Genomic DNA, 23241 nt, shown 5'->3' on the forward strand with positions numbered 1-23241 from the left:
TGGGTGAAAAACTCCCAAACAAGAACTGAAAGACCCTTAGCTGGCTACAGAAAGCATTTTCAGGCTGTGATACTTGCCAAAGGGGATGTTACTAAATACTGACCATGAAACTTTTGCTTCAGGCCATTTTCTTTTTTTGTTATTTTGAAACTGTAAAAGATGGAAATAAAAAAAAATCTTGCTTAAAATAATAAAGAAATGTGTCATCTTTAACTTTATACCTTTTGGAAATCAGGTCATCTTTTATTCGCTTAGCTATTCATAGTAACAGAAATTTTTACCGGGGGTGCCCAAACTTTTGCATGCCACTGTACACCTGTACAACATGTCAAGTAAAAGAATTAATACAATTTAAGAGTGGTTTAGACTTTAAAGCATAGTTTTTAAAGTGTATTTCTGATGTTTTGATTGAGAACTATGTGAAAAACTTTCAAAAGACAATGATTATATTACACCATTTACTTTTCTAAATGATTTTTCTGTGAATAGTTGCACAACCTAGTCAATGGTATTATTGTTGACAAATGTGAGAGCTCCCCTCAAACAGATGATAGAAGCAAATGGCCTTAGTACTGGGCAAGGAGAAATCCAAGTAAATTAGATCGTTGAAGAGGTTTCTTCAACGTTAATGATGTTGTTGTCCTTTTAACCTTGGTTAGATAATTTGGAACAACATTTTGAAGTAAAATTAGATGAATAGTTTTTTTCAGTCACAAAATGCAGGAGCTTTGCTGCTTTTGTCTTCTCAGCTGATAAACATCTGCAGAAATGGCCGCAGAACCCAGTCCTGTGTATAGTAAGAAGTATAGGGGTAGAAATTTGTCTATGTTTGTATGTGCTAAATTCTGATGATAGTGGCACATTCAGATTGTAATCCACATTGGAAATTCAGTTCCATTGACTTTAATGTAATTTAATTTTGGAAGTGAAGTGCAAAGTACACAGTATATGCCACTCATATAGCATTATTTTGCACATTTGATCATGGATATGTTCCCAATTCATTTTGTTCTTGTGATGGTCTATAAAAGGGATATACTACATAGTGTCAGAAATTAAAGTAACATTCTGAATATATTACAAAGAATACTGAACATGATTCAGAAAAATTATCTTCCTGTGGAATTCCCATTAAGTTGGCAGAGACTATACTTGCGTGATTGATTCAGTATCAATTTTCTGTTTGCCTCTCTGATAGCTATGCAGAATGGTCAATGCTCAAAGCCTTCTCCAGTTATACTCTGCAAATCTTCCTCTGCTACACTGACGACTGCATTAGCACTGCTTTCTGCATTCATGCTGAACTCGTCATTTTTTCCTCTAACTTCCACCCAGCCCTTAAATTCACTTGGTCCATCTCTGACACCTCCCTCCACTCTCTTGATCTCTCTGTCTCCATCTCTGGATCAAACTGTCAGCCAACATCTTTTACAAACCTACTGATTCCCAGGGTTATCTTGACTATACCCCTTCTCACCCTATCTCCTGTAAAAGCGCTATTCCTTTTTCTCAGTTTCTTCACCTTTGCCACATCTGTTCACAGGACCTGGCTTTCCATTCCAGGACGTCAGGGATGTCCTCCTTCTTTAAAGACTGCGGTTTCCCTCACTACTGTCGATGCTGCCCTCACCCATATCTCCTCCATTTCTCATACATCTGCACTCACCTCATCTTTCTGCCACTGTAATAATGATAGAGTCCCTCTCGTCACCCCATCAGCCTCCGCATTCAACACATTATCCTCCGCAACTTCTGCCATCTCAAAGGGATTTTACCACGAAACATATCTTGACATTCCTCCCCCCACCCACTTTCTTCGGGGATTGCTCCCTCAGCACTTTTCACTGCAAGTGGCCTAAGAGCTATACCTGCCCATATACATCCTCCCTCACCACAATTCAGGATCCCAAACAGTCCTTCAAGGTGAGGCAACACTTCACTTATGAAATTGGCTGGGATTGTCTACTGTGTCTGGTGTTTCTGATGCAGCCATCTCCACGTTGATGAGATACATCGTAAATTGGGGGGCTGCTTCTATGAGCACCTCCGCACTATCCACCACAAGTTGGACTTCCTGATGGCCAAACGTTTTAATTCCTATTCCTATTCCCATTCCGACATGTTGATCCGTGGCCTCCTACTGTATCAGGATGAGGTCACCCTCAGGGTGGAGGAGGAACACTTTATGGTCCTTCTGGGTACCCTTCAACCTGATGGCAGAATATCGATTTCTCCTTTTGGCGAATGCATTTCTTCTCCCACCCCCTTTCCTTTATTCCTTCTCACCTGTCTATTACTTCCCCTCCTCCTTCCCTTTCTCCTATTGTCTTCTCTCCTCTCCTGTTCTCCAGCCCTTGACCTTTCCCATCCACCAGGTATCACCTATCACTTTCAGCTAGACTCTTTCCCTTCCCCCCGCCTTTTGATTTAAGTATCTTCGCCCTTTCTTCTCAGTCCTGAGGAAGGGTCTTGGCCCAAAACATTGTCGGTTTACTCTATTCCATAAATGCTGCCTGACCTGCTGAGTTCCTCCAGCATTTTGTGTGTTTTGCTTTGAATTTCCAGCACCTTCAGACTTTCTCACGTTAGTGATATGGTCAGTCACAATGATAAGCTATTCAGTAATTTCAAAGAGAATATGTTTAACAATGAGTGTACTGTATAGTCATAGATATGTCATGTGTAAGTCTATGTTTATCAAAAACCATCAGCAGATAAAAAAAGTTTGAAATAATATGGGGCATGCCTGATTATATGGAGCCTGGAAGACGTTGGAAATGTTGCACTAATTAGCAATGTATGGTGACCTTCAAGCACAAGGGGCAGCACTTAAAAGCACAGCTACCTGGTTGTAGAAAAGAGAGTAAGACCAATATTAGGTCTAAGTGCATGCGAGAAGCTCAACCTGTTGAAAAGAGTTTTCGTAGTGGCTTCACTGACTAAAGATGACCACACTTCACTCATGGACGAGTACGCAGACGTCTTTGAGGGGCTTGGATGCTTACCTGGTGTACACAGAATCCATGGATTTGAGACAGTAGCTCCTGATGTTCATGCATGCAGGAAAGTTCCATTTGCACTTAGCGACAAACTTAAACAGGAACCAGCAGGCATGGAACAGGTAAATGTCATACAGAAAATTGAAAAACCAACAGATTGAGTGAGCTCACTGGTTATTGTGAAAAAGAAAAATGGAGAACTGTGGATCTGTCTAGACCCTAGAGATCTCAATAAAGCCAACAACGGAGAGCATTTAAAATTTTACACAGGGGAGAAGATCATGTCCCACTTTGTAAGTGCCAAGTGGTATAGCAAACTCAGTGCAAGTCTGGGTTTTGGCTGGTGAAGCTTGACGAGACAAGTTCAAGACTGTGTACTTTTAAAACACCAGAGAGAAGATATTGCTTTCTTCAGTTACCATATGGATCCAGTCCGCACCAGAAGTCTACCATAAAACCATCCACATGATCCTTGAGGGTATATCTGGTTTTGAGTCTATGATGGATGATGTCATCATTTGGAGATCCACCATGGATGAACACGATGCACAACTGAGACAGGCTAGACGTGACACTGAATGTCAATTTGGAATTAAATAAAGAGAAATATGAGTTTGGTGTTAAGACACTGACTTTCATCAGAGATGTCATACTGGAAGAGGAAGTGAAGTTTGACCTCAAGAAAAGTGTAAGCCATTGAGAGCATAGAGAGGCCCCAAAACATAGGGGAGGTGCGATGCTTCTTGGGGATAGTGACTTACCTGGCTAAGTTCATCCCTCAGCTCTCTACTGCGATAGCACCACTTAGGTAACTTCTTGAGCAGCGAAATGAGTGGAATTGGTTTCATGAGCAAAAAGAGTGTTTCCAGAGGCTGAAAAAAAGTCCTAACTGAATAGCCCGTGCTGAAGTTTTATAATCCATAAAGTTGTACTAGGATCTCGGCTGATGTGTCCTGGTATGGTCTTGAAACAGTACGACTGCAGCAGCATGATGACACTGTGGCCACTGTAACCTGTGGCCAACCATGCACAGATAGAGAAAGAGCTTTTTACCAGAATATATGTATGCGAAAGGTTTCATCAGTATATCTATGGGCAAGCTTTTGAAGTGGAGACAGATCACAAACCCTAGTCTCAATTCTGACAAAGAGTGAAAGCCAAGCAGAGGGCATCTAATAGAGCAAAAATTAATGAGAAGTTAGAGGATCGGGAAGATTTTAAAAACCAACAGAAGGCCACTAAAAAAGTCATTAAGAAGATAAAGATGGAATACGAAAGTAAGTTAATCAATAATATTAAAGAGGTTACCAAAAGTTTTCTCAGATATATAAAGTGTAAAAGAGAGGCTAGAGTGGATATCAGTTATTGGTCAATGATGCTGAGGAGGTAATAATAAGAGACAATGAAATGGCAGAGTAACTGAATAAGTATTTTGTGCCAGTCTTCACTGTGGAAGACACTAGCAGAATGGTGGAAGTTCTAGGTGTCAGGGGTCATGAAATGTATGAAGTTCCCATAACTAGAGAGAAGGTTCATGGGAAACTGAAAGGTCTGAAGGTAGCTAAGTCATCTGGACCAGATGGTGTACACCCTAGGGTTCTGAAAGAGGTGAAGAAATCATGGAGGCATTAGTATTGATCTTTCAAGAATCACAATACTCTGGAGAGCTTCTAGAAGACTAAAACTTTGCAAATATCCCTCCACTTTTCAAGAAGGGAGAGAGGCAGAAGAAAGGAAACTATATGCCAGTTATTCTGAACTCAGTAGTTGGGAAGATGTTAGAGTTGATAAATAAGGATGCGGTTTTTGGGTACTTGGAGGAACATGATAAAATAGACTGTAGTTAGTATAATTTCCTGAAGAAAAAAACCTTGCCTGACATATCTGTTGGAAATCTTTGAAGAAATAACAAGCAGGATAGACAAAGAAGAATCTGTTGTTGTTATGTACTTGGATTTTCAGAAGGCCTTTGACAAGGTGCCACACGTGAGGTTGCTTAACAAACTCTGGCCCCCTGGGATTACAGAAAGATAGCATGGATAAAGCAGTGTCTGGTTGGCAGGAAGCAAACAGTGAGAACAAAGGGAGCCTTTACTGGTTGACTGTTGGTTAGTACTAGTGTTCCACAGGTGTCTATTTTGGAATCAATTCTTTTTATGTACTATGTCAATGATTTGAATGGTAGAATTGATGGCTTTGTTGCAAAGTTTGCAGATGATGTGAATATAGGTAGAGGGGAAGATAGTTTTGATGAAATAGAGAGGCTACAGAAGGACAGACAAATTAGAAGGATGGGCAAAGAAATATCAGATGGAATACAATCTCTCAGAGTGTATGGTCATGCACTTTGATAGAAGAAATGGAAGGATTAATTGTTTTCTAAATGGGGAGAAAATTCAAAAACTTGAGGTGCAAAAGGCCTTTGGGGTCCTTATGCAAGATTCCCTAAAGGTAAATTTGCAGGTTGAGTGTGTGATGAGGAAAGCGAATGCAATGTTAACGTTCATTTCTAGAGGACTAGAATATAAAAGCAAGGATGTTATAAAGTACTGGTGAGGCCTCACTTGGGGTATTTTGAGAAGTTTTGAGCTCCTTATCTTAGAAGGGATGGGCTGAAACTGGAGAGGGTTCAAAGGAGGTTCATGAAAATTATTCCAGAAATGAAGGGCAAGCGTTTAATAGCTCTGAGCCTGCATTTGCTGGAATTCAGAAGAATGAGGACGGAGCAAATTTAAGATGTCACTAAACAGCAACTCCTTTGCTTGCATCTTTGGAAACAACTCTATTTCTATCTTTGATATCTCTTTTTTTCCTTTTCAAGGTAGTTTTGACCCTGACCTGAGGTTACACTCTGACTTTGGTTCTTTGCAGGAATGGAACCTGCTCTCAGGGCCTCAAGGATATGCCAAGGATGCGGCCTGGAAGGCTAGAGTTCCTTCAGGGTGCTGGATTTTCATGGCACTGGAGACGGGATGATTTAATGCTGGTGCACCTGACTGAGGGGTCATGGGAGAACACAGAACATTGGGAGCTGTATGTCCAGAGACCTGAGCCTTCCTGGGGCTGATTCTCTGGGCACAGAGCTCGGAAAATACGATACAACAGACTTTTAGCAACATAAATCAGCGAGTTGTATGTTATGTCTCCCCTCTCACTGTGAAATGGGGACATCTCTTTTTCCCTTATGAGACAGAGAGAGAGAGAGCGCCTGTGGTATTTTGATTTACTGGGTGAATGAGTAGTTTTTGGCGTACTGTAAGTCTGTGTCTTTACTGATACTTTGCTGCTTACTTGAGTGCTCAGTGGAGGGCACTGATGCTTTTTTGCTGGAGGGAGGGATTATTGCCTTGCTGTTGCTTATACATGGGAGGGGGGAGCAGGAGGAGGGCTGTGGGTGTCAAACGTTTAACCGTCATTCATTTTTGGGGCATTCCTCTGTTTTCATGGATGTTTGTGAAGAAAAAGAATTTCAGGATGTACTCTACACCCTGAAATAGTTTTATTCCTTTTCATACTTTGATGACTATGCCACATGTTATGGAGGAGACAGGCTTAAGGGCAGCGAGAGGAAGAGCATTTTGATTCAGTCAATAGGATACTGGAGGCAAAGGACTTGAAATTTTCTCTTGTTTGCAATAATTGAATCTCCGTTTCTCTCTGCTGATCTAGTCGATTCCTCAAGTTTTGTCAGCGAGGTCCTTGCATGGGGACCTCATTGATATTGAGAAACAAGAGACTGCTGGTGCTGGAGGCCTTTGCAAGTGCTGCAGCTGTGGCTGGGTCTATGGCTGCAAAACATTGAAGATCTTGTTAAGCATCATAATGAAGCGGAATCAGCATCATCTATTCTCACTAGGTGCACATGAGAGAACACTTCATCAACGGATATTGATACATCTCTTGCTGTGTGTCCTCCTCCTCCTCCTTTTGGCAGGTCTCCTTCTCTGTAGGAACAAGAGACTGAGATGTCAGAGATCTTGAGTAAAACACACAAAAATCTGAAGGATCTTAGCATGTCAGACAGAATCTATGGAGGGATATGAATAGTTCATGCTTTAGTCAAAGCCCTTTATCTCAACCAAAATGTTTTCTTTTCTGTCATACTGATGGGCAGAGAAAATGGCCACCACTGCAACAAAGAATGGGCCTCACAAACAAAGTTCAAAGTAAATTTATTATCAAAGTACATATAGGTCACTGTAAACAACCATGGAATTCACTTTCTTGCTGGTATACATAGTAAATCCATAATAGAATAGTAACCATAACAGAATTAATGAAAGACCACACTAAATTGGATATTCAACCAGAGTGCAAAAGGCAATACACTATGCAAATAAAAAAGGAAAAATTAACAATAATAAATAAATAAACAATAAATATCGAGAACATGCCATAAAGAGTCTTTGAAAGTGAGCCCATAGGTTATGAGTACATTTCAATATTGGAGCAAGTGCAGTTGAGTTAAATCCCTTCTGGTTCAAGAGCTTGATGGTTGAGGGGTAATAATTGTTTCTGAACTTGGTGGTGTGAGTCCCGAGGCTCCTGTGCCTTCTTCCTGATGACAGCAATAAGGAAAAGAGCAGGGTGACGGGTTTCGCTGAAGATAGATGCTGTTTTGCTGTGGCAACAATTCATGTAGATGTGCTCAAAGGTAGGAGGACTTTATTCATGATGGACTGGGCCATATCGACTACTTTTTGTAGGACTTTCTGCTGAAGGGCATTGCTATTTCCATATCAGCTTGTGATTCAGCCTGTCAATATACTTTCCATCTCACATCTACAGAAGTTTGTTGAAGTTTTAGCTGTCATGCTAAATTTTCACAAAGTCCTAAGGAAGTAGAGACACTGCCATGCTTTCTTCTTAATTGTACTTATCTGCTGGACCATGACCAGGTCCAAATGATAACACCAAGGAATTTAATGTTGTTGACCCTCTCTACCTCTGATCCTCTAATGAGGACTGGATCATGGTCCTCTAGTTTTCTCCCACTGAAGTTAATAATTAGCTCCTAGGTCTTGCTGACATTGAGTAAGACATTATTGTTGTGGCACCACTCAGACAGATTTTCAATCTCCCTCCTATTTGTTGATTCATCACCACTCTTGATTCGGCTATGACAGTGGTATCATCAACAAACTTAAATATGGCATCGGAGCTGAGCTTAGCCATACAGTCAGAAGTGTGAAGCAAGTAGAGCAGGGTCTAAGCACACAGCCTTTAGGTGCATTTCTGCTGATGCAGATTATGGAGGAGATATCGTTGTCAATAAGAGCAGACTGGGGTCTGCAAATGAGTAAATCGAGGATCCAGTTGGACAAGGAGATATTGAAGCTTAGCACTTGAAGCCTATTGATTAGTTTTGAGGGGAGGATAATATTGATTGCCAAACTGTACTCAATGAAGAGCATCCTGATGTATGCATCTTCTCTATCCAGATCTTTCAGCATTGCGTGAAGAGCCATTTTAATGGCATTTGTTGCTGACCTTCTGTGACAGTATACAAATTGGAGTGGATCCAAGTCACTTCTCAGGCAGGGATTGATATGAAAGGATGTGACAAAAGATATAAACAGGAATCAATACTTCAGCCACAATTATTCCTGATACATTACGAACTGTTAACATTTCTGCTTACTGTCTGATGATCACATGATCTTCTCCCTTCCGTGCTGTTGAATTTACCAGGCAATGCAATTTTCTCCACCTGAGTTTTCATTTATCCTAAGAATTTTCATAAAGGTAAAATGTAAATGCAATCATATGCTTCAAATAACTGCATAGCCAAGAAAAAAGGAAAAAAAAAAGAAAGAAAGACAGGACCATGATAAAGCAAATTTTAGGAAAGAAATTATACCACGTATAAGTTGAAAGGTGCTTTTAAGAGCTCTGTGCATAATATGGTATGTGATGCATTGATGAATCAGATACTGCTTATATGAGAGGTTACTGCCTTCAGTAAAGGATGTTCTATTGATAGGTCTACATCTGTTACTCTGTTATACATGCAGAAATACAAACAATCCCAGGGACATCACAGAGACATATATTCAGAAAGTGGACCTCGAAGGTGATTTAAAGTAATATTTTAACAGTGCTTAAAATCAGAATCAGAGTCATTTTATTGCCATATGTGAAGCATACCAGAGTTGACTGGTTCGGAGCCAAGCATAGAACACAGGGCAATACGATACCAGACAACCCAATAGCAACTAAAAACTTATAAGACAATACTGCAAAGAGCCATGTGCAATCAAAAATTAAACATCAATAATCAAACTTAAATAAATACTTCTCCTCCCAAAACAAGGCAAGTAACCAAAGAACTTTTGGATTTTCTGTATGCATTGCTCCAGGCTTTCCGGTATCATAGTTTTTCTCTTCGATGAGGAGATGGATCTGAAAAATTCCCATTACAAGGTGAGCAGAAGTCAAAATCTTACCTGAGGAAAAAAGAAACAGACAAGTGTTTGTCTGTTTTTAGAGTGTCGGGCTTTAGATGTTTCAGAAAGGACAGGGAGGGAGGCAAAAGAGATGGGGGTGTAGCACTGCTGATCAGAGATAGTGTCACGGCTGCAGAAAAGGAAGAAGTCATGGAGGGATTTGGGTGGAAGTTAGAAACAGGAAGAGGTCAATATCTCTACTGGATGTATTTTTATAGACCACCCAATAGTACAGAGACATTGAGGAGCAGATAAGACAGATTCTGGAACAGTACAATATTAACAGCGTTGCCGTGATGGGATATATTAAATTCCCCAATATTGATTGGCATCTCCCTAGAGCAAGGGGTTTAGATGGGTTGGAGTTTGTTAGGTGTGTTCAGGAAAGTTTCCTGACACAGTATGTAGATAAGCCTACAAGAGAAGAGGCAGTACTCGATTTGGTATTGGGAAATGAACCTAGTCATGTGTCAGATCTCTCAGTGGGAGAGCATTCTGGAGATAGTAATCACAATTCTATCTCCTTTACCATAACATTGGAGAGGAATAGGAACAGGCAAGTTAGGAAAGCAGTAAATTGGAGTAAGCGGAATTATGAGGCTATCAGGCAGGAACTTGAAAGCATAAATTGGGAGCAGATGTTCTCAGGAAAATGTACGGCAGAAATGTAGCAAATGTTCAGGGGATATTTGTACAGTGTTCTGCATAGGTACATTCCAGTGAGACAGGTAACGGATGGAAGGGTACAGGAACCATGGTGTACAAAGGCTGTTGAAAATCTAGTCAAGAAGAAAAGAAAAGCTTAAGAAAGGTTCAAAAAACTAGGTAATGATAGATATCTAGAAAATTATAATGCTAGCAGGAAGGAGCTTAAGAATGAAATTTGGAGAGCCAGAAAAGGCCTTGAGAAGGCCTTGGCAAGCAAGATTAAGGAAAACCCCAAGGCATTCTGCAAGTATGTGAGAGCAAGAGGATAAGATGTGAGAGAATAGGACCAATCAAGTGAGACAGTGGAAAAGTGTGTATGGAATTGGAGTATATAATAGAGATACTTAATGAATACTTTGCTTCAGTATTCACTATGGAAAAGGACCTTAGCAATTGTAGGGATGACTTACAGCGGACTGAAAAGCTTGAGCATGTAAATATTAAGGAAGAGGATTGCTGGAGCTTTTGGAAAACAACAAGTTGGATAAGTCACCAGGACCTGAAGAGATATACCTCAGGTTACTGTGGGAAGCAAGGGAAGCAATTGCTGAGCCTTTGGCAATGATATCTGATTCATCAATGAGGACGAGAGAGGTTCCGGAGGATTGGAGAGTTACAAATGTTGTTCCCTTATTCAAAAAAGAGAGTAGAGATAGCCCAGGAGATTATAGACCAGTAAATCTTACTTCAGAGGTTGGTAAGTTGATGAAGAAAATCCTGACAGGCAGGATTTATGAACATTTGGAAAGGCATAATATGATTAGGAATAGTCAGCATGGCTTTGTCAAAGGTAGGTCATGCCTTATGAGCCTGATTGAATTTTTTGAGGATGTGACTAAACACATTGATGAAGGTAGAGTAGTAGATGTAGTGTATATGGATTTCAGCAAGGCATTTGATAAAGTCATCTGTGCAAGGCTTATTGAGAAAGTAAGGAGGCATGGGATCCAAGGGGGTCTTGCTTTGTGGATCCAGAATTGACTTGCCCACAGAAGGTAAAGTGTGGTTGTAGACAGGTCATATTCTGCATGGAGGTCGATCACCTGTGGAGGGCCTCAGGGATCTGTTCAGGGACCCTTACTCTTCGTGATTTTTATAAATGACCTGGATGAGAATGTGGAGGGATGGGATAGTAAATTCGCTGATGACACAAAGGTTGGGGGGTGTTATGGATAGTGTGGAGGGCTGTCAGAGGTTACAGCGGGACATTGATAGGATGCAAAACTGGGCTGAGAAGTGGCAACACACATCAAAGTTGCTGGCGAACGCAGCAGGCCAAGCAGCATCTGTAGGAAGAGGTACAGTCGACGTTTCAGGCCGAGACCCTTCGTCAGGACTAACTGAAGGAAGAGTGAGTAAGGGATTTGAAAGTTGGAGGGGGAGGGGGAGATCCAAAATGATAGGAGAAGACAGGAGGGGGAGGGATAGAGCCAAGAGCTGGTCAGGTGATAGGCAAAGGGGGATACGAGAGGATCATGGGACAGGAGGTCCGGGAAGAAAGACAAGGGGGGGGGACCCAGAGGGTGGGCAAAAGGTATATTCAGAGGGACAGAGGGAGAAAAAGGAGAGTGAGAGAAAGAAAGTGTGCATAAAAATGAGTAACAGATGGGGTACGAGGGGGAGGTGGGGCCTTAGCGGAAGTTAGAGAAGTCGATGTTCATGCCATCAGGTTGGAGGCTACCCAGACGGAATATAAGTTGTTGTTCCTCCAACCTGAGTGTGGCTTCATCTTTACAGTAGAGGAGGCTGTGGATAGACATGTCAGAATGGGAATGGGATGTGGAATTAAAATGTGTGGCCACTGGGAGATCCTGCTTTCTCTGGCGGACAGAGTGTGGATGTTCAGCAAAGCGGTATCCCAGTCTGCGTCGGGTCTCGCCAATATATAAAAGGCCACATCAGGAGCACCGGACACAGTATATCACCCCAGTCGACTCACAGGTGAAGTGTTGCCTCACCTGGAAGGACTGTTTGGGGCCCTGAATGGTGGTAAGGGAGGAAGTGTAAGGGCATGTGTAACACTTGTTCCGCTTACACGGATAAGTGCCAGGAAGGAGATCAGTGGGGAGGGAGGGGAGGGACGAATGGACAAGGGAGTTGTGTAGGTGAGGACCAGGGGAACCCTATTCCTAGTGGGGTCCTCTTCTCACCCTGTCTCTTGCAAAAACGCCATCCCCTTCTCGCAATTCCTCCGTCTCCGCCGCATCTGCTCTCAGGATGAGACTTTTCATTCCAGGACGAGGGAGATGTCTTCCTTTTTTAAAGAAAGGGGCTTCCCTTCCTCCACTATCAACTCTGCCCTTAAACGCATCTCCCCCATTTCACGTACATCTGCTCTCACTCCATCCTCCCGCCACCCCACTAGGAATAGGGTTCCCCTGGTCCTTGCCTACCACCCCACCAGCCTCCGGGTCCAACATATTATTCTCCGTAACTTCCGCCACCTCCAACGGGATCCCACCACTAAGCACATCTTTCCCTCCCCCCACTCTCTGCATTCCGCAGGGATCGCTCCCTACGCGACTCCCTTGTCCATTCGTTTCCCCCCCCATCCCTCCCCACTGATCTCCCTCCTGGCACTTATCCGTGTAAGCGGAACAAGTGCTATACATGCCCTTACACTTCCTCCCTTACCACCATTCAGGGCCCCAAACAGTCCTTCCAGGTGAGGCAACACTTCACCTGTGAGTCGACTGGGGTGATATACTGCGTCCGGTGCTCCTGATGTGGCCTTTTATATATTGGCGAGACCCGACGCAGACTGGGATACCGCTTTGCTGAACATCCACACTCTGTCCGCCAGAGAAAGCAGGATCTCCCAGTGGCCACACATTTTAATTCCACATCCCATTCCCATTCTGACATGTCTATCCACGGCCTCCTCTACTGTAAAGATGAAGCCACACTCAGGTTGGAGGAACAACACCTTAACAAAAGTCTGGGTAGCCTCCAACCTGATGGCATGAACATTGACTTCTCTAACTTCCGCTAAGGCCCCACCTCCCCCTCATACCCCATCTGTTACTCATTTTTATGCACACTTTCTTTCTCTCACTCTCCTTTTTCTCCCTCTGTCCCTCTGAATATACCTCTTGCCCATCCTCTGGGTCCCCCCCCTTGTCTTTCTTCCCGGACCTCCTGTCCCATGATCCTCTCGTATCCCCTTTTGCCTATCACCTGTCCAGCTCTTGGCTCTACCCCTCCCCCTCCTGTCTTCTCCTATCATTTTGGATCTCCCCCTCCCCCTCCAACTTTCAAATCCCTTACTCACTCTTCCTTCAGTTAGTCCTGACGAAGGGTCTTGGCCTGAAACGTCGACTGTACCTCTTCCTACAGATGCTGCTTGGCCTGCTGCGTTCACCAGCAACTTTGATGTGTGTTGCTTGAATTTCCAGCATCTGCAGAATTCCTGTTGTTTAGGAAGTGGCAGATGGAGTTCAACCCAGATAAGTGTGAGGTGGTTCATTTTGGTAGGTCAAATATGATGGCAGAAAATAGTAGTAATGGTAAGACTCTTGGCAGTGTGGAGGATCAGAGAGATCTTGGGGTACGAGTCCATAGGACACTCAAAGCTGCTGTGCAAGTTGACTGTGTAGGTACACCTGTACACCTGCTCATTAATACAAATACCTAATGCCAGCATGTGGCAACAACTCAATGCATAACAACATACAGATATGGTGAAAGGTTCTGTTGCTTTTTCGATCAAGCATCAAAATAGGGAAGAAATGTGAACTATGTGACTTTGATCAGGAAATGTTTGCTCGTGCTGGTCAGCGTGGTTTGAGAATCTCAGAAACTGCTGATCTTCTGGAATTTTCACACACAACAGTCTCTAGAGTTTACACAGAATGGTGCATAAAGCAAAAAAAAACCATCAAGTAAGCGGCAATTCTGTGGGCAAAAGCACCTTGTTAATGAGAGAGGTGAAAGGAGTATGACAAATAGTTCAAGCTGACAGGAAGCCAACAGTTACTCAAATACCACAAGTTACAAATATGTGCAGAAGAGCTTTTCTGAATGCACAACATGTCAAACCTTGAAGTAGTTGGCTACCACTGCAGCTGACCACAAACAAACACTCAGTGGCCACTTTTTTAGCTACAGAAGGTACCTTGTAACATAGCTACTGGATATATTTGCCAGGTTATTGCAAAGTTAGAACATGGAAACTATATGTACAATCTACATTTGCCAACTATTTTTATGGCTACAAAGGGTGGAGTAAAGGCTGATTTATACTTGTGCGTCAAATGTACGCCGTAGGTACAGCATAGCCACGTACCCTACGCTGTACTCTACGCCGAACCCTATGCCGTAGCCTAACGCGCACTTCTCCCAAAATGTGACCACGCGTCACGACAACGCAGACCAAAACAACTGTGATTGGTCCGCTTAGTAGCATCGCATTTCCTCCTACGCTGCAATGGCTTCCCATTGGGTGACTGAAGGGCAGGGAAGGAACTCTGGCTGCAATACTTTCCATAAAGCTTTTCAGACCTCTGAAATTATGGAGGACCTTGTGCTTGACGCCAGTTTGTAGCTAGCTGCTACAGCCTGTTGACTTCCACCTGAAGCTAAAACTTGAATGGTGATTGCCAGTCTCTGAGTATACTGTGCGTACACTGATGCGAAATAAATGGTTGGAGACGATGAACCAAATCGTCAAATCCACCTGCCAACATCCGAAAATATTTGAAATACATTTCCTTGTCCATGTCTCTCAGTGGGCGGACAAGCACAGAAAATTCACCCTCCTTCAGTTTCAGTCTCCATTGAGTTTCAACATGAAGAAACTCAACACAGTGGCATAGGAATCCCACCTCCAACTAGCGTTTTGGCGGTGAATTGCAGAGCGACGCAGACACATCAATGCACAAGTATAAATGCTCACGACGGTGTAGCCCACTTGTGTAGGCTACGGCGTAAGCTAGTATGCACAAGTATAAATCAGCCTTCAGGCGGTCACAGAATTATCACATCAATGTTTGCTGAAGTTATATCAGAATACTGATATTGCCAAATAGGCTATAATGTCACAGGATTCACTCCTAGCTTTTATCTTGATTGACACATCCACATCATTAAAAAAAATGAGAATACCCATCTTATTTCTTGCAATGACCAAAAATATTTCACCCCAAAGGGTTTGAAAATAATAGATAAGAATGAAAATAGTGTTACTAACAGACAAAAATGCAGAAGAGTTTTGTTACTGATTTTATTTGCTGAGGAATTAGGTATTGAAATTTTCCTCTGTCATCGTCTGACCTTCTCAATCCCTTAATCCCAGCTCCTTCACCAGGATTTTGGGCATATGCCATATAATCTAAAATGATTTAAATGAGGAGTTTTTAGAATGTAATGAAACTGACAGTGATTTTACCATCTTAATTCTGATAATGTGAGAGATCAATCACTGAAGAGATATTTGTATGTGAGGCACTGATAGAAGGTATCTATACTAGAATACAGAGAATGGACTACTTAGGCTTTACACTTCAAAGTAGGTATTAAGTAGAAGATTTGGATTGGTCTTTGTTATATGCACTCCAGGGGAATTCAGATAAAATATTCTTTCTTCGTTTAAGTGTATTTTTTTATTGTTATTGTTTTGCTGATTGTCTCAGGCTCCTATCCTCTGTACCTTCTGCCCTGATGACAGCCTGATCCTATCTACTCCATTCCATCTGTGTGTTGCTCCTTCTCAGCCGTATTTTCTTTCTTATCCCAAATGGTTATCACCACCTGCATCTTCATTGTAAGCAGTCTTGTCCTTGTACATAATTAGCAATCTTGCAACACTCTTTTGATGTGCCATTTTAGATGCAATACAATTTTCAGGTCATGATATTTTATAATGAGAGAGAGTGCAATTCAAAGCTATAATATGTCTCTGGATTCTGATGTTAAACCCTACTTCATCACCTTAATCACTTATTAGCTTTTGTTTTTTTTTTAAAATATACCTCCACCTGCTTGGAGGTTGTGATGCTGTAATCCATAGCTTAGCAAAATTGAAACCTCTTTCTTTTTTAAAGTGCATTTGTCTGTGGTCTCTAGTGATCCTGTTTTCTTGCTGGGCTCTTGTAAATAATGATAGATGACTCTTCAGGGGTGTAGGGGGATTGTAGTGTGTATGAAGTGACACACAGTAATGTCTACACTGGCATCATTATTAAAACTTATGATCTTGGTATTTATCTTCAGATCCATCTGCAAGAACCTATCTGTCACCTTAACGTTTAATGGACCATAGAAAAATTACTCCAACACCTGTGACTTATTGTTACTGATCACTGTTTTAAAAACTCAATGTGACAGATTATTTCAAAATGCAACAACTAATTATATCTCTTGCAATTTTGATTGCTGTTAAGTTTGTCTCTTTGATGTGTCTATGATATCACCATTTTCAAGGCAGTTACCTTCTGCTCTTCATGGAGTTCTTTCTTCATACCCCACTGCACTTAAACATTTTCTACAACCTGATATCTGATCTGCTTACTGCCATTTTATCACCTCGGGGCACTTTGTAATATTGGCTGCAGATTCTGAATTTATTACAGCTTTTATGTCACTAATGTCAATCATTTTCTTGTCATGGAATCGTTGTGCCTGGCTGACTAATATTCAGTTCTCACTTGATTTACAGGAGTTTCTTTTTCTCCGGCTTTTTAAAGAAATAGTTGCCATAAACTTTAGGAATGCTTTGGAACTAAGCATTCATTTTTGCCTCAATGTTTATTTAAGTTATTTGGCTACCTTTCAATTTAATTGAGAGTGCCTTATAAATACACATCACTTTGTAGCTCATACCATGAATAAAATGATTTACTTATAAATCACTGTCTTCTTTGTGAATTCTGCCATGGTTCTAACCATGAAAATCCTTCTCTGCATGCTGACTGTAATAATAGGCTAGCCAATATAAAACTATTGTGGGAGTTAAATGTGGAAACAAGAATGGCTCTGTGGCTCAGAAGGGAAGAGGAGAGAAGAGGAATGCAGTAACGTTAAGACACTGTATAATTAGATTACCAGACAGGAGGTTCTGTGGACATGAATCAGTTAGATGATCTTGTCATGCAGTTAGAGATTTGCAGGTATGGATCATAGTTGGGAGCTTAGCATTCTAGGATTAACATTGTATCAAAAGAAAAGGTGGTAGGTGGAGGGGGTGGGTGGTTCTGTTGGTTAAAAATGAAAAATAAAAGTAAAGAGATGACATAAAATCAGAAGAAGTAGAATCCTTGTGGGTAGTGTAAAGAAACTGCAAGGTAAAGAAGATCCTGCTGGGAGTTATATACAGGCCTCTGAACAGCAGCCAGGATGTGGAGTACAAATTATAACGGGAGCTAGAAAATACATGTAAAAAGGGCAATGTTATATTAGTAATGGGGGGGGAGGGGTTGGAGTTTCATATTGAGGTAGACTGATAAAATCACGTTGGTGCTGGATCCCAAGAGAGAGAATTTGTAGAAATAGAACATAGAACATTGAAATCTAAAACACATTACAGGCCCTTCGGCCCACAATGTTGTGCCAACTGTGTAACCTACTCCAGAAACTGCCGAGAATTTCCTTACCATGTAGCCCTGTATTTTTCTAAGCCCTATCTATCTAAGACTCTCTTAAAAGACCCTGTTCTATCCACCTCTACCACTGTCGCTGGCAGTGCATTCCACACACCCGCCACTCTCTGTGTGAAAACCTTACCTCTGACACACCCGTGTACCTACTTCCAAGCACCTCAAAACTATGCCCACCCATGTTCGCCATTCCAGCTCTGGGAAAAAGCCTCTGGCTAGCCACACACTCAATGCCTCTCATCATCATATACACCTCTATCAGGTCACCTTTCATCATCTGTCACTCCAAGGAGTAAAGGCCAAGTTCACTCAACCTATTCTCATAAGGCCAACTCACCAAACCAGGCAACATCCTTATAAATCTCCTGTACACTCTCTCTATAGTATCCATATCCTTCCTGTAGTAAGATAACCAGAACTGAACACAGTACTCTGAGTGGGATCTAACTAATGTCTTTTATAGCTGTAACATTACCTCACAGCTCTTGAACTCAAACCCATGGTTGATGAAAGCTAACACACTATATGCCTCCTTAACAGCACTGTCAACCTGTGCAGCAGCTTTGAGTGTCCTATGGATCTCTCAGATCCTCCACACTGCCAAGAGGCTTACTATTAATATTATATTCTGTCTTCAAATTTGACCTTCCAAAATTAACCACTTCACACTTATCTGGATTGAATTCTATCTACCACTTTTCAACCCAGTTCTGCATCCTATCAATATCCTGCTGTAATCTCTGACATCCCTGCAGACTATCCACAACACCCTCAACTTTTGTATCTTCAGCGAACTTACTAACCCACCCTTCTACTTCCTGAAGAAATTATGGAAAACCGTTGGTCACCGACCTCCATGCAGAATATGAACCATCTACAATCACCCTTTGCCTTCTGTGAGCAATCCACAGAACAAGGTCTCCTTGGATCACATGTTTCCTTACTTTGTGAATGAGCCTTGCATAGGCAACCTTATCAAATGCCTTACTGAAATCAATATACACCACACCTACCGCTCTACCTTCATTAATATATTTTGTTATATCCTCAAAGAATTCAATCAGGCTTGTAAGGCATGACCTGCCCTTGACAAAGCCATTCTGACTATCCCTAATCAGATTATGTCTCTCCAAATGCTCATAAATCCTGCCTCTCATGATCTTTAACAACAACTTGCCCACCACTGAAGTAAGACTCACTGGTCTATAATTTCCTTGGTTATCTCTACTCCTTTTCTTGGACAAGAGGACAACATCTGCACCCCTCCATCCTCTGGTATTTCTCCCATCTCTTTTGATGATTGCCGAAGGCACAGCAATCTTCCTCGCTTCCCATAGTAGCCTGGCATATGTCTCATCTGGACCCGGTGACTTACCTTGTTGCTTTTCAAATGCTGAAGAACATCCTTTTTCTTAATCTCAATATGCTCAAGCATTTCAGTCTGCTGGAAGTCACCCCATAATTGCCAAGGGATTTTCCCTGGTGAATCCTGAAGCAAAATATTAATTAAGTACATCCGCTACTTTCTCCAACTCCATGTATATGTTTCCACTATCGCACCTGATGAGTGCTATTCTCACATGGTTTATCCTCTTGCTCTTCACATACTTATAGAATGCCTTGGGGTTTTCCTTAATTCTAGCTTTCCTAATTTCATTCATAAGCTCCTTTCTGGCAGCCTTGTAATTTTCTAGAGCTTAAATATTACGTAGTTTCTTGAACCTTTCCTATGCAGGAGGAGCTTAGGAGACGATGGTGCCTAATGGTGACTCCTTTGCTTGCATCTTCGGAAACAGCTCTATTTCTATCTTTAATATCTCTATTTTTCCCTTTCAGGGTTCTTTTGAAGACCCTGACCTGGAGTTACACACTAATTTTGGTTCCTTGCGGGAATGGGACCTGCTCTTGAGGTTTCAGGACTGGCTGTTATCCAATATACCAAGGATGCAGCCTAGAAGATTAGCTCACCTTTGGAGATTTGGGATTTCATGGCTCTGGAGGCGGGCGGACTTGAGGTTGGTGCCTCTGCAGGGTATCAGTTTGTCCTGGGAGTACACAGAAGATCAAAAGCTGGCTGCTGGCTGTGTGCCCAGAGACCCGAAAAAAACGACATACAGACTTTTAACATCGTAAATCAGCGAGTTGTTTGTTATGCCTGTCCCCTTGTTGTGGAACAGAGACACCTCTTTTCCCCTTAGTAGGGAGAGAGAGAGCCTGTGGTATGTCAAATTACTGGATGAACAAGTAGTCTTTGCGATACTGTAAGTCTGTGTCTTTATTGATGCTTTGCTGCATGCTTGAGTACTTGTTGTGGGGCGTTGATGCTTTTTTTGCAGGTGGGGAGGGGGAATTGTTGTTTTGCTGCTGCTTATGCATGGGAGGGGAAGCTGAGGGGGCTTTCAGGTTCTAACATTTAACTGTCATTCATTCTTTGGGGCACTCCTCTGTTTTCGTGGATGATTGCAAAGAAAAAATATTTCAGGATGTATATTGTATACATTTCTCTAACATTAAACGTACCTTTCAAACCTTTGAATAAACTTTTCTTCTTGACTAGATTTTCTACATCCTTTGTACACCATGATTCTTTTATCTTACCATCCTTTCCCTGCCTCAATGGAACGTACCTTTGCAGAATGTTGTGCAAATGTTCCCTGAATATTTGCCACATTTCTGCTGTACATTTCCCTGAGAACATGTCCTCCCAATTTATGCTCCCAAGTTTCTGCCTAATAGCATCATATTCCCCCTACCCCAATTAAATGTTTTCCCAAACTGTCTGCTCCTGTCCCTCCCCTGCGCTATGGTAAAGAAGATAGAGTTGTGATCACTGCCTCCAATATGCTCTCCCACTGAGAGATCTGACACTTGACCAGCTTCATTTCCCAGCACCAGAACAAGTACAGCCTCTCCTCTAGTTGGCTTATCTACATATTGCATCAGAAAACCTTCCTGAACACATCTAAAACTCCACCCTGTCCAAACCCTTTTCTCTAAGGAGATGCGAGTCAACATTAGGAAAGTTAAAATCACCCATCACAACAAACTTAGTATTATTGCACTGTTCCAGAATCTGGCTCCCTATCTCTCTTCATTGTCTCTGTTACTAGTGGAGGGTCTATAAAAACACACACAGTAGAGTTATTGTCCCCTTACTGTTTCTGATTTCCACCCACACTGACTGTGTAGACAAACCCTCCATGACCTCCTCCATTTCTACAGCCTACAAAATGGATTTTCAGGGCAGCTTGTGGTTGAACCCACTAGGAAAGGACAATAGTAGATTGGGTGTTGTGTAATGACACAAATTTGATTAGGGAACTTAAGGTAAAGGAACCTTTAGGAGGTAGTGATGACAATATGATAAAATTCACCCTGCAGTTTGAGAGGTAGGAGCTAAAATCAGATCTATCAATATTTTAGTGGAATAAAGGGAATTACAGAGGCATGAGAGAGGAGCTGGCCAACGTTGGACACTAACAGGGATGTTAGCAGAACACCAGTGGCTGGAGTTTCTGGGAGCATCTCGGAAGAAACAAGATAGATACATCCCAAAGAAGAAGATGTATTATAAAAGGTGGATGAGGCAACAGTGACTGACAAATCAAATCTAAGACAGCATTAAAAAAGAGGGGGCTTATAATATAGCAAAAACTAGTATGATATTAGTGATTTGGAAGGCAGCTGAGAAAGCAATAAGGAGAGAAATTCTGAAATATGAAGGTAAGCAAGTCAATAATAGAAAAGAGGATACCAAAAGTTGTTTCATGTACGTATAAAGAGTAAAAGAGAGGCAAAAGTGGATATTGGACCACTGGAAAATATTTACGGAGGAAGACACCAGCAATGTACCAGAAATTCATGAGTATCAGGAGGAAGAAGTGAGTGGAAATCTTATTACTAAGGCAAACATGCATGCAAAACTGAGATCTGAAGGTAGATATGTCACCTGGACTAGATGGACTACACCCTAGGGCTTGGAAAGAGGTAGCTGAAGAGACTGGGTAGGCATTAGCACTGATCTTTCAAGAAATACTACATTCTGATATGGTTCCAGACAACTGGAAAATTGCAAGTGTCACCCCACTCTTTGAGAGAAAAGGGAAGCAAAAGTATGGAAATTTTAGGCCAATTGGCTTGACTTCAGTGCTTGGGAAGATGTTGCTGTCCATTATTCAGGAAAAGATTTCAGGGTACTTGGAGGCACATGATAAAATAGGCCAAATTCATCATGGTTTCTTTAAGGAGAAATTTTGCTTGATAAATCTATTGGAACTATTTGAGAAAATAACAGACAAGATTGACAAAAGAGAGTCCAATCATCTTATTTACTTGGATTTTCGAAAATCTTTGCCTAAGTGCTACATATGAAGGTGCGAAACATGAGAAGATCCCATGGTATTACAGGAAAGGTACTAGCAAGGACAGAAGATGAGTTGACTGGCAGGAGGCAAACAGTGGGAATAAAAAGGAACTTTTCTGGTTGGCTGCTGGTGATTGGTGATGTTCCACAGGGGTTGATGTTGGGACCGCTTCTTGTCATGTTGTATAATGACATATAGATAGGTGAAGGGGCAGGTGGTGTTGAAGAAGCAGGGAGTCTGCATAAGGACTTTGACAGATTAGGAGAATAGGCAAAGAAGTGGCAGATGGAATATAATGGAGGGGAGGAGAAGATGGCGGCGCGACGTAGCACGTGTGGCCGCTCTGAAATGATATCGTATTTGTTAAGTAGGGGCCGTGCACAATCCTGATTTCATGGAGACAGAAGTGAGAAACACGGAGGAACATCTGGAGAAACTTCTGAAATGCCTGCTCACTGCCGTTGCTACTGTGCGATCAAGAATCTCTAGAGGGGAAGACCCCAAATCCTTGGCTTTGCCTATTGCCTTTTGCCGGTGCCGGGGTCGAAGCGCTCGGCAGAGATGGTGCTTGGTGCTCGGTGACGGAGGGCTGGTCGGAGGCTCAAAGTTTTCAGACAGACACAAAAGTCGGCTGTGGTTGGGTGCTTCCAGGGTGCGGCATCGGCAAGTTTGTGGCGCTGGAGGTTCATGGCAGGAAGAGAGTTTCTCTTCCTTCTACCATCTGCATGAGATGATGGGACTTTCGAGAGTCTTTGAGACTTTTGTTTTACCATGCCCATTGTCTGTTCTTTATCAAATTATGGTATTGCTTTGCACTGTTGTAACTATATGTTATAATTATGTGTTTTTGTTAGTTTTTTTTTAGTCTTGGTTTGTCTTGTGTTTCTGTGGTATCATTCTGGAGGAACATTGTATCATTTCTTAATGCATGCATTACTAAATGACAATAAAAGAGGACTGCGTGTCCTCATAATCTAATCTAATGTAAGAAAGTGTATGGTCATGCACTTTGGTAGAAGGAATGAAGGCATGGACTATTTCTAAATGGGGAGAAAATTCAAAAATCAGATGCTAAGGGACTTTAGAATCCTCATGCAAGATTCCCTAAAGTAATGGTTGCCAACTGGTCGAT

This window comes from Mobula hypostoma, chromosome 2 (assembly GCF_963921235.1).
Source record: "Mobula hypostoma chromosome 2, sMobHyp1.1, whole genome shotgun sequence".
In the NCBI taxonomy this organism is placed as follows: Eukaryota; Metazoa; Chordata; class Chondrichthyes; order Myliobatiformes; family Myliobatidae; genus Mobula; species Mobula hypostoma.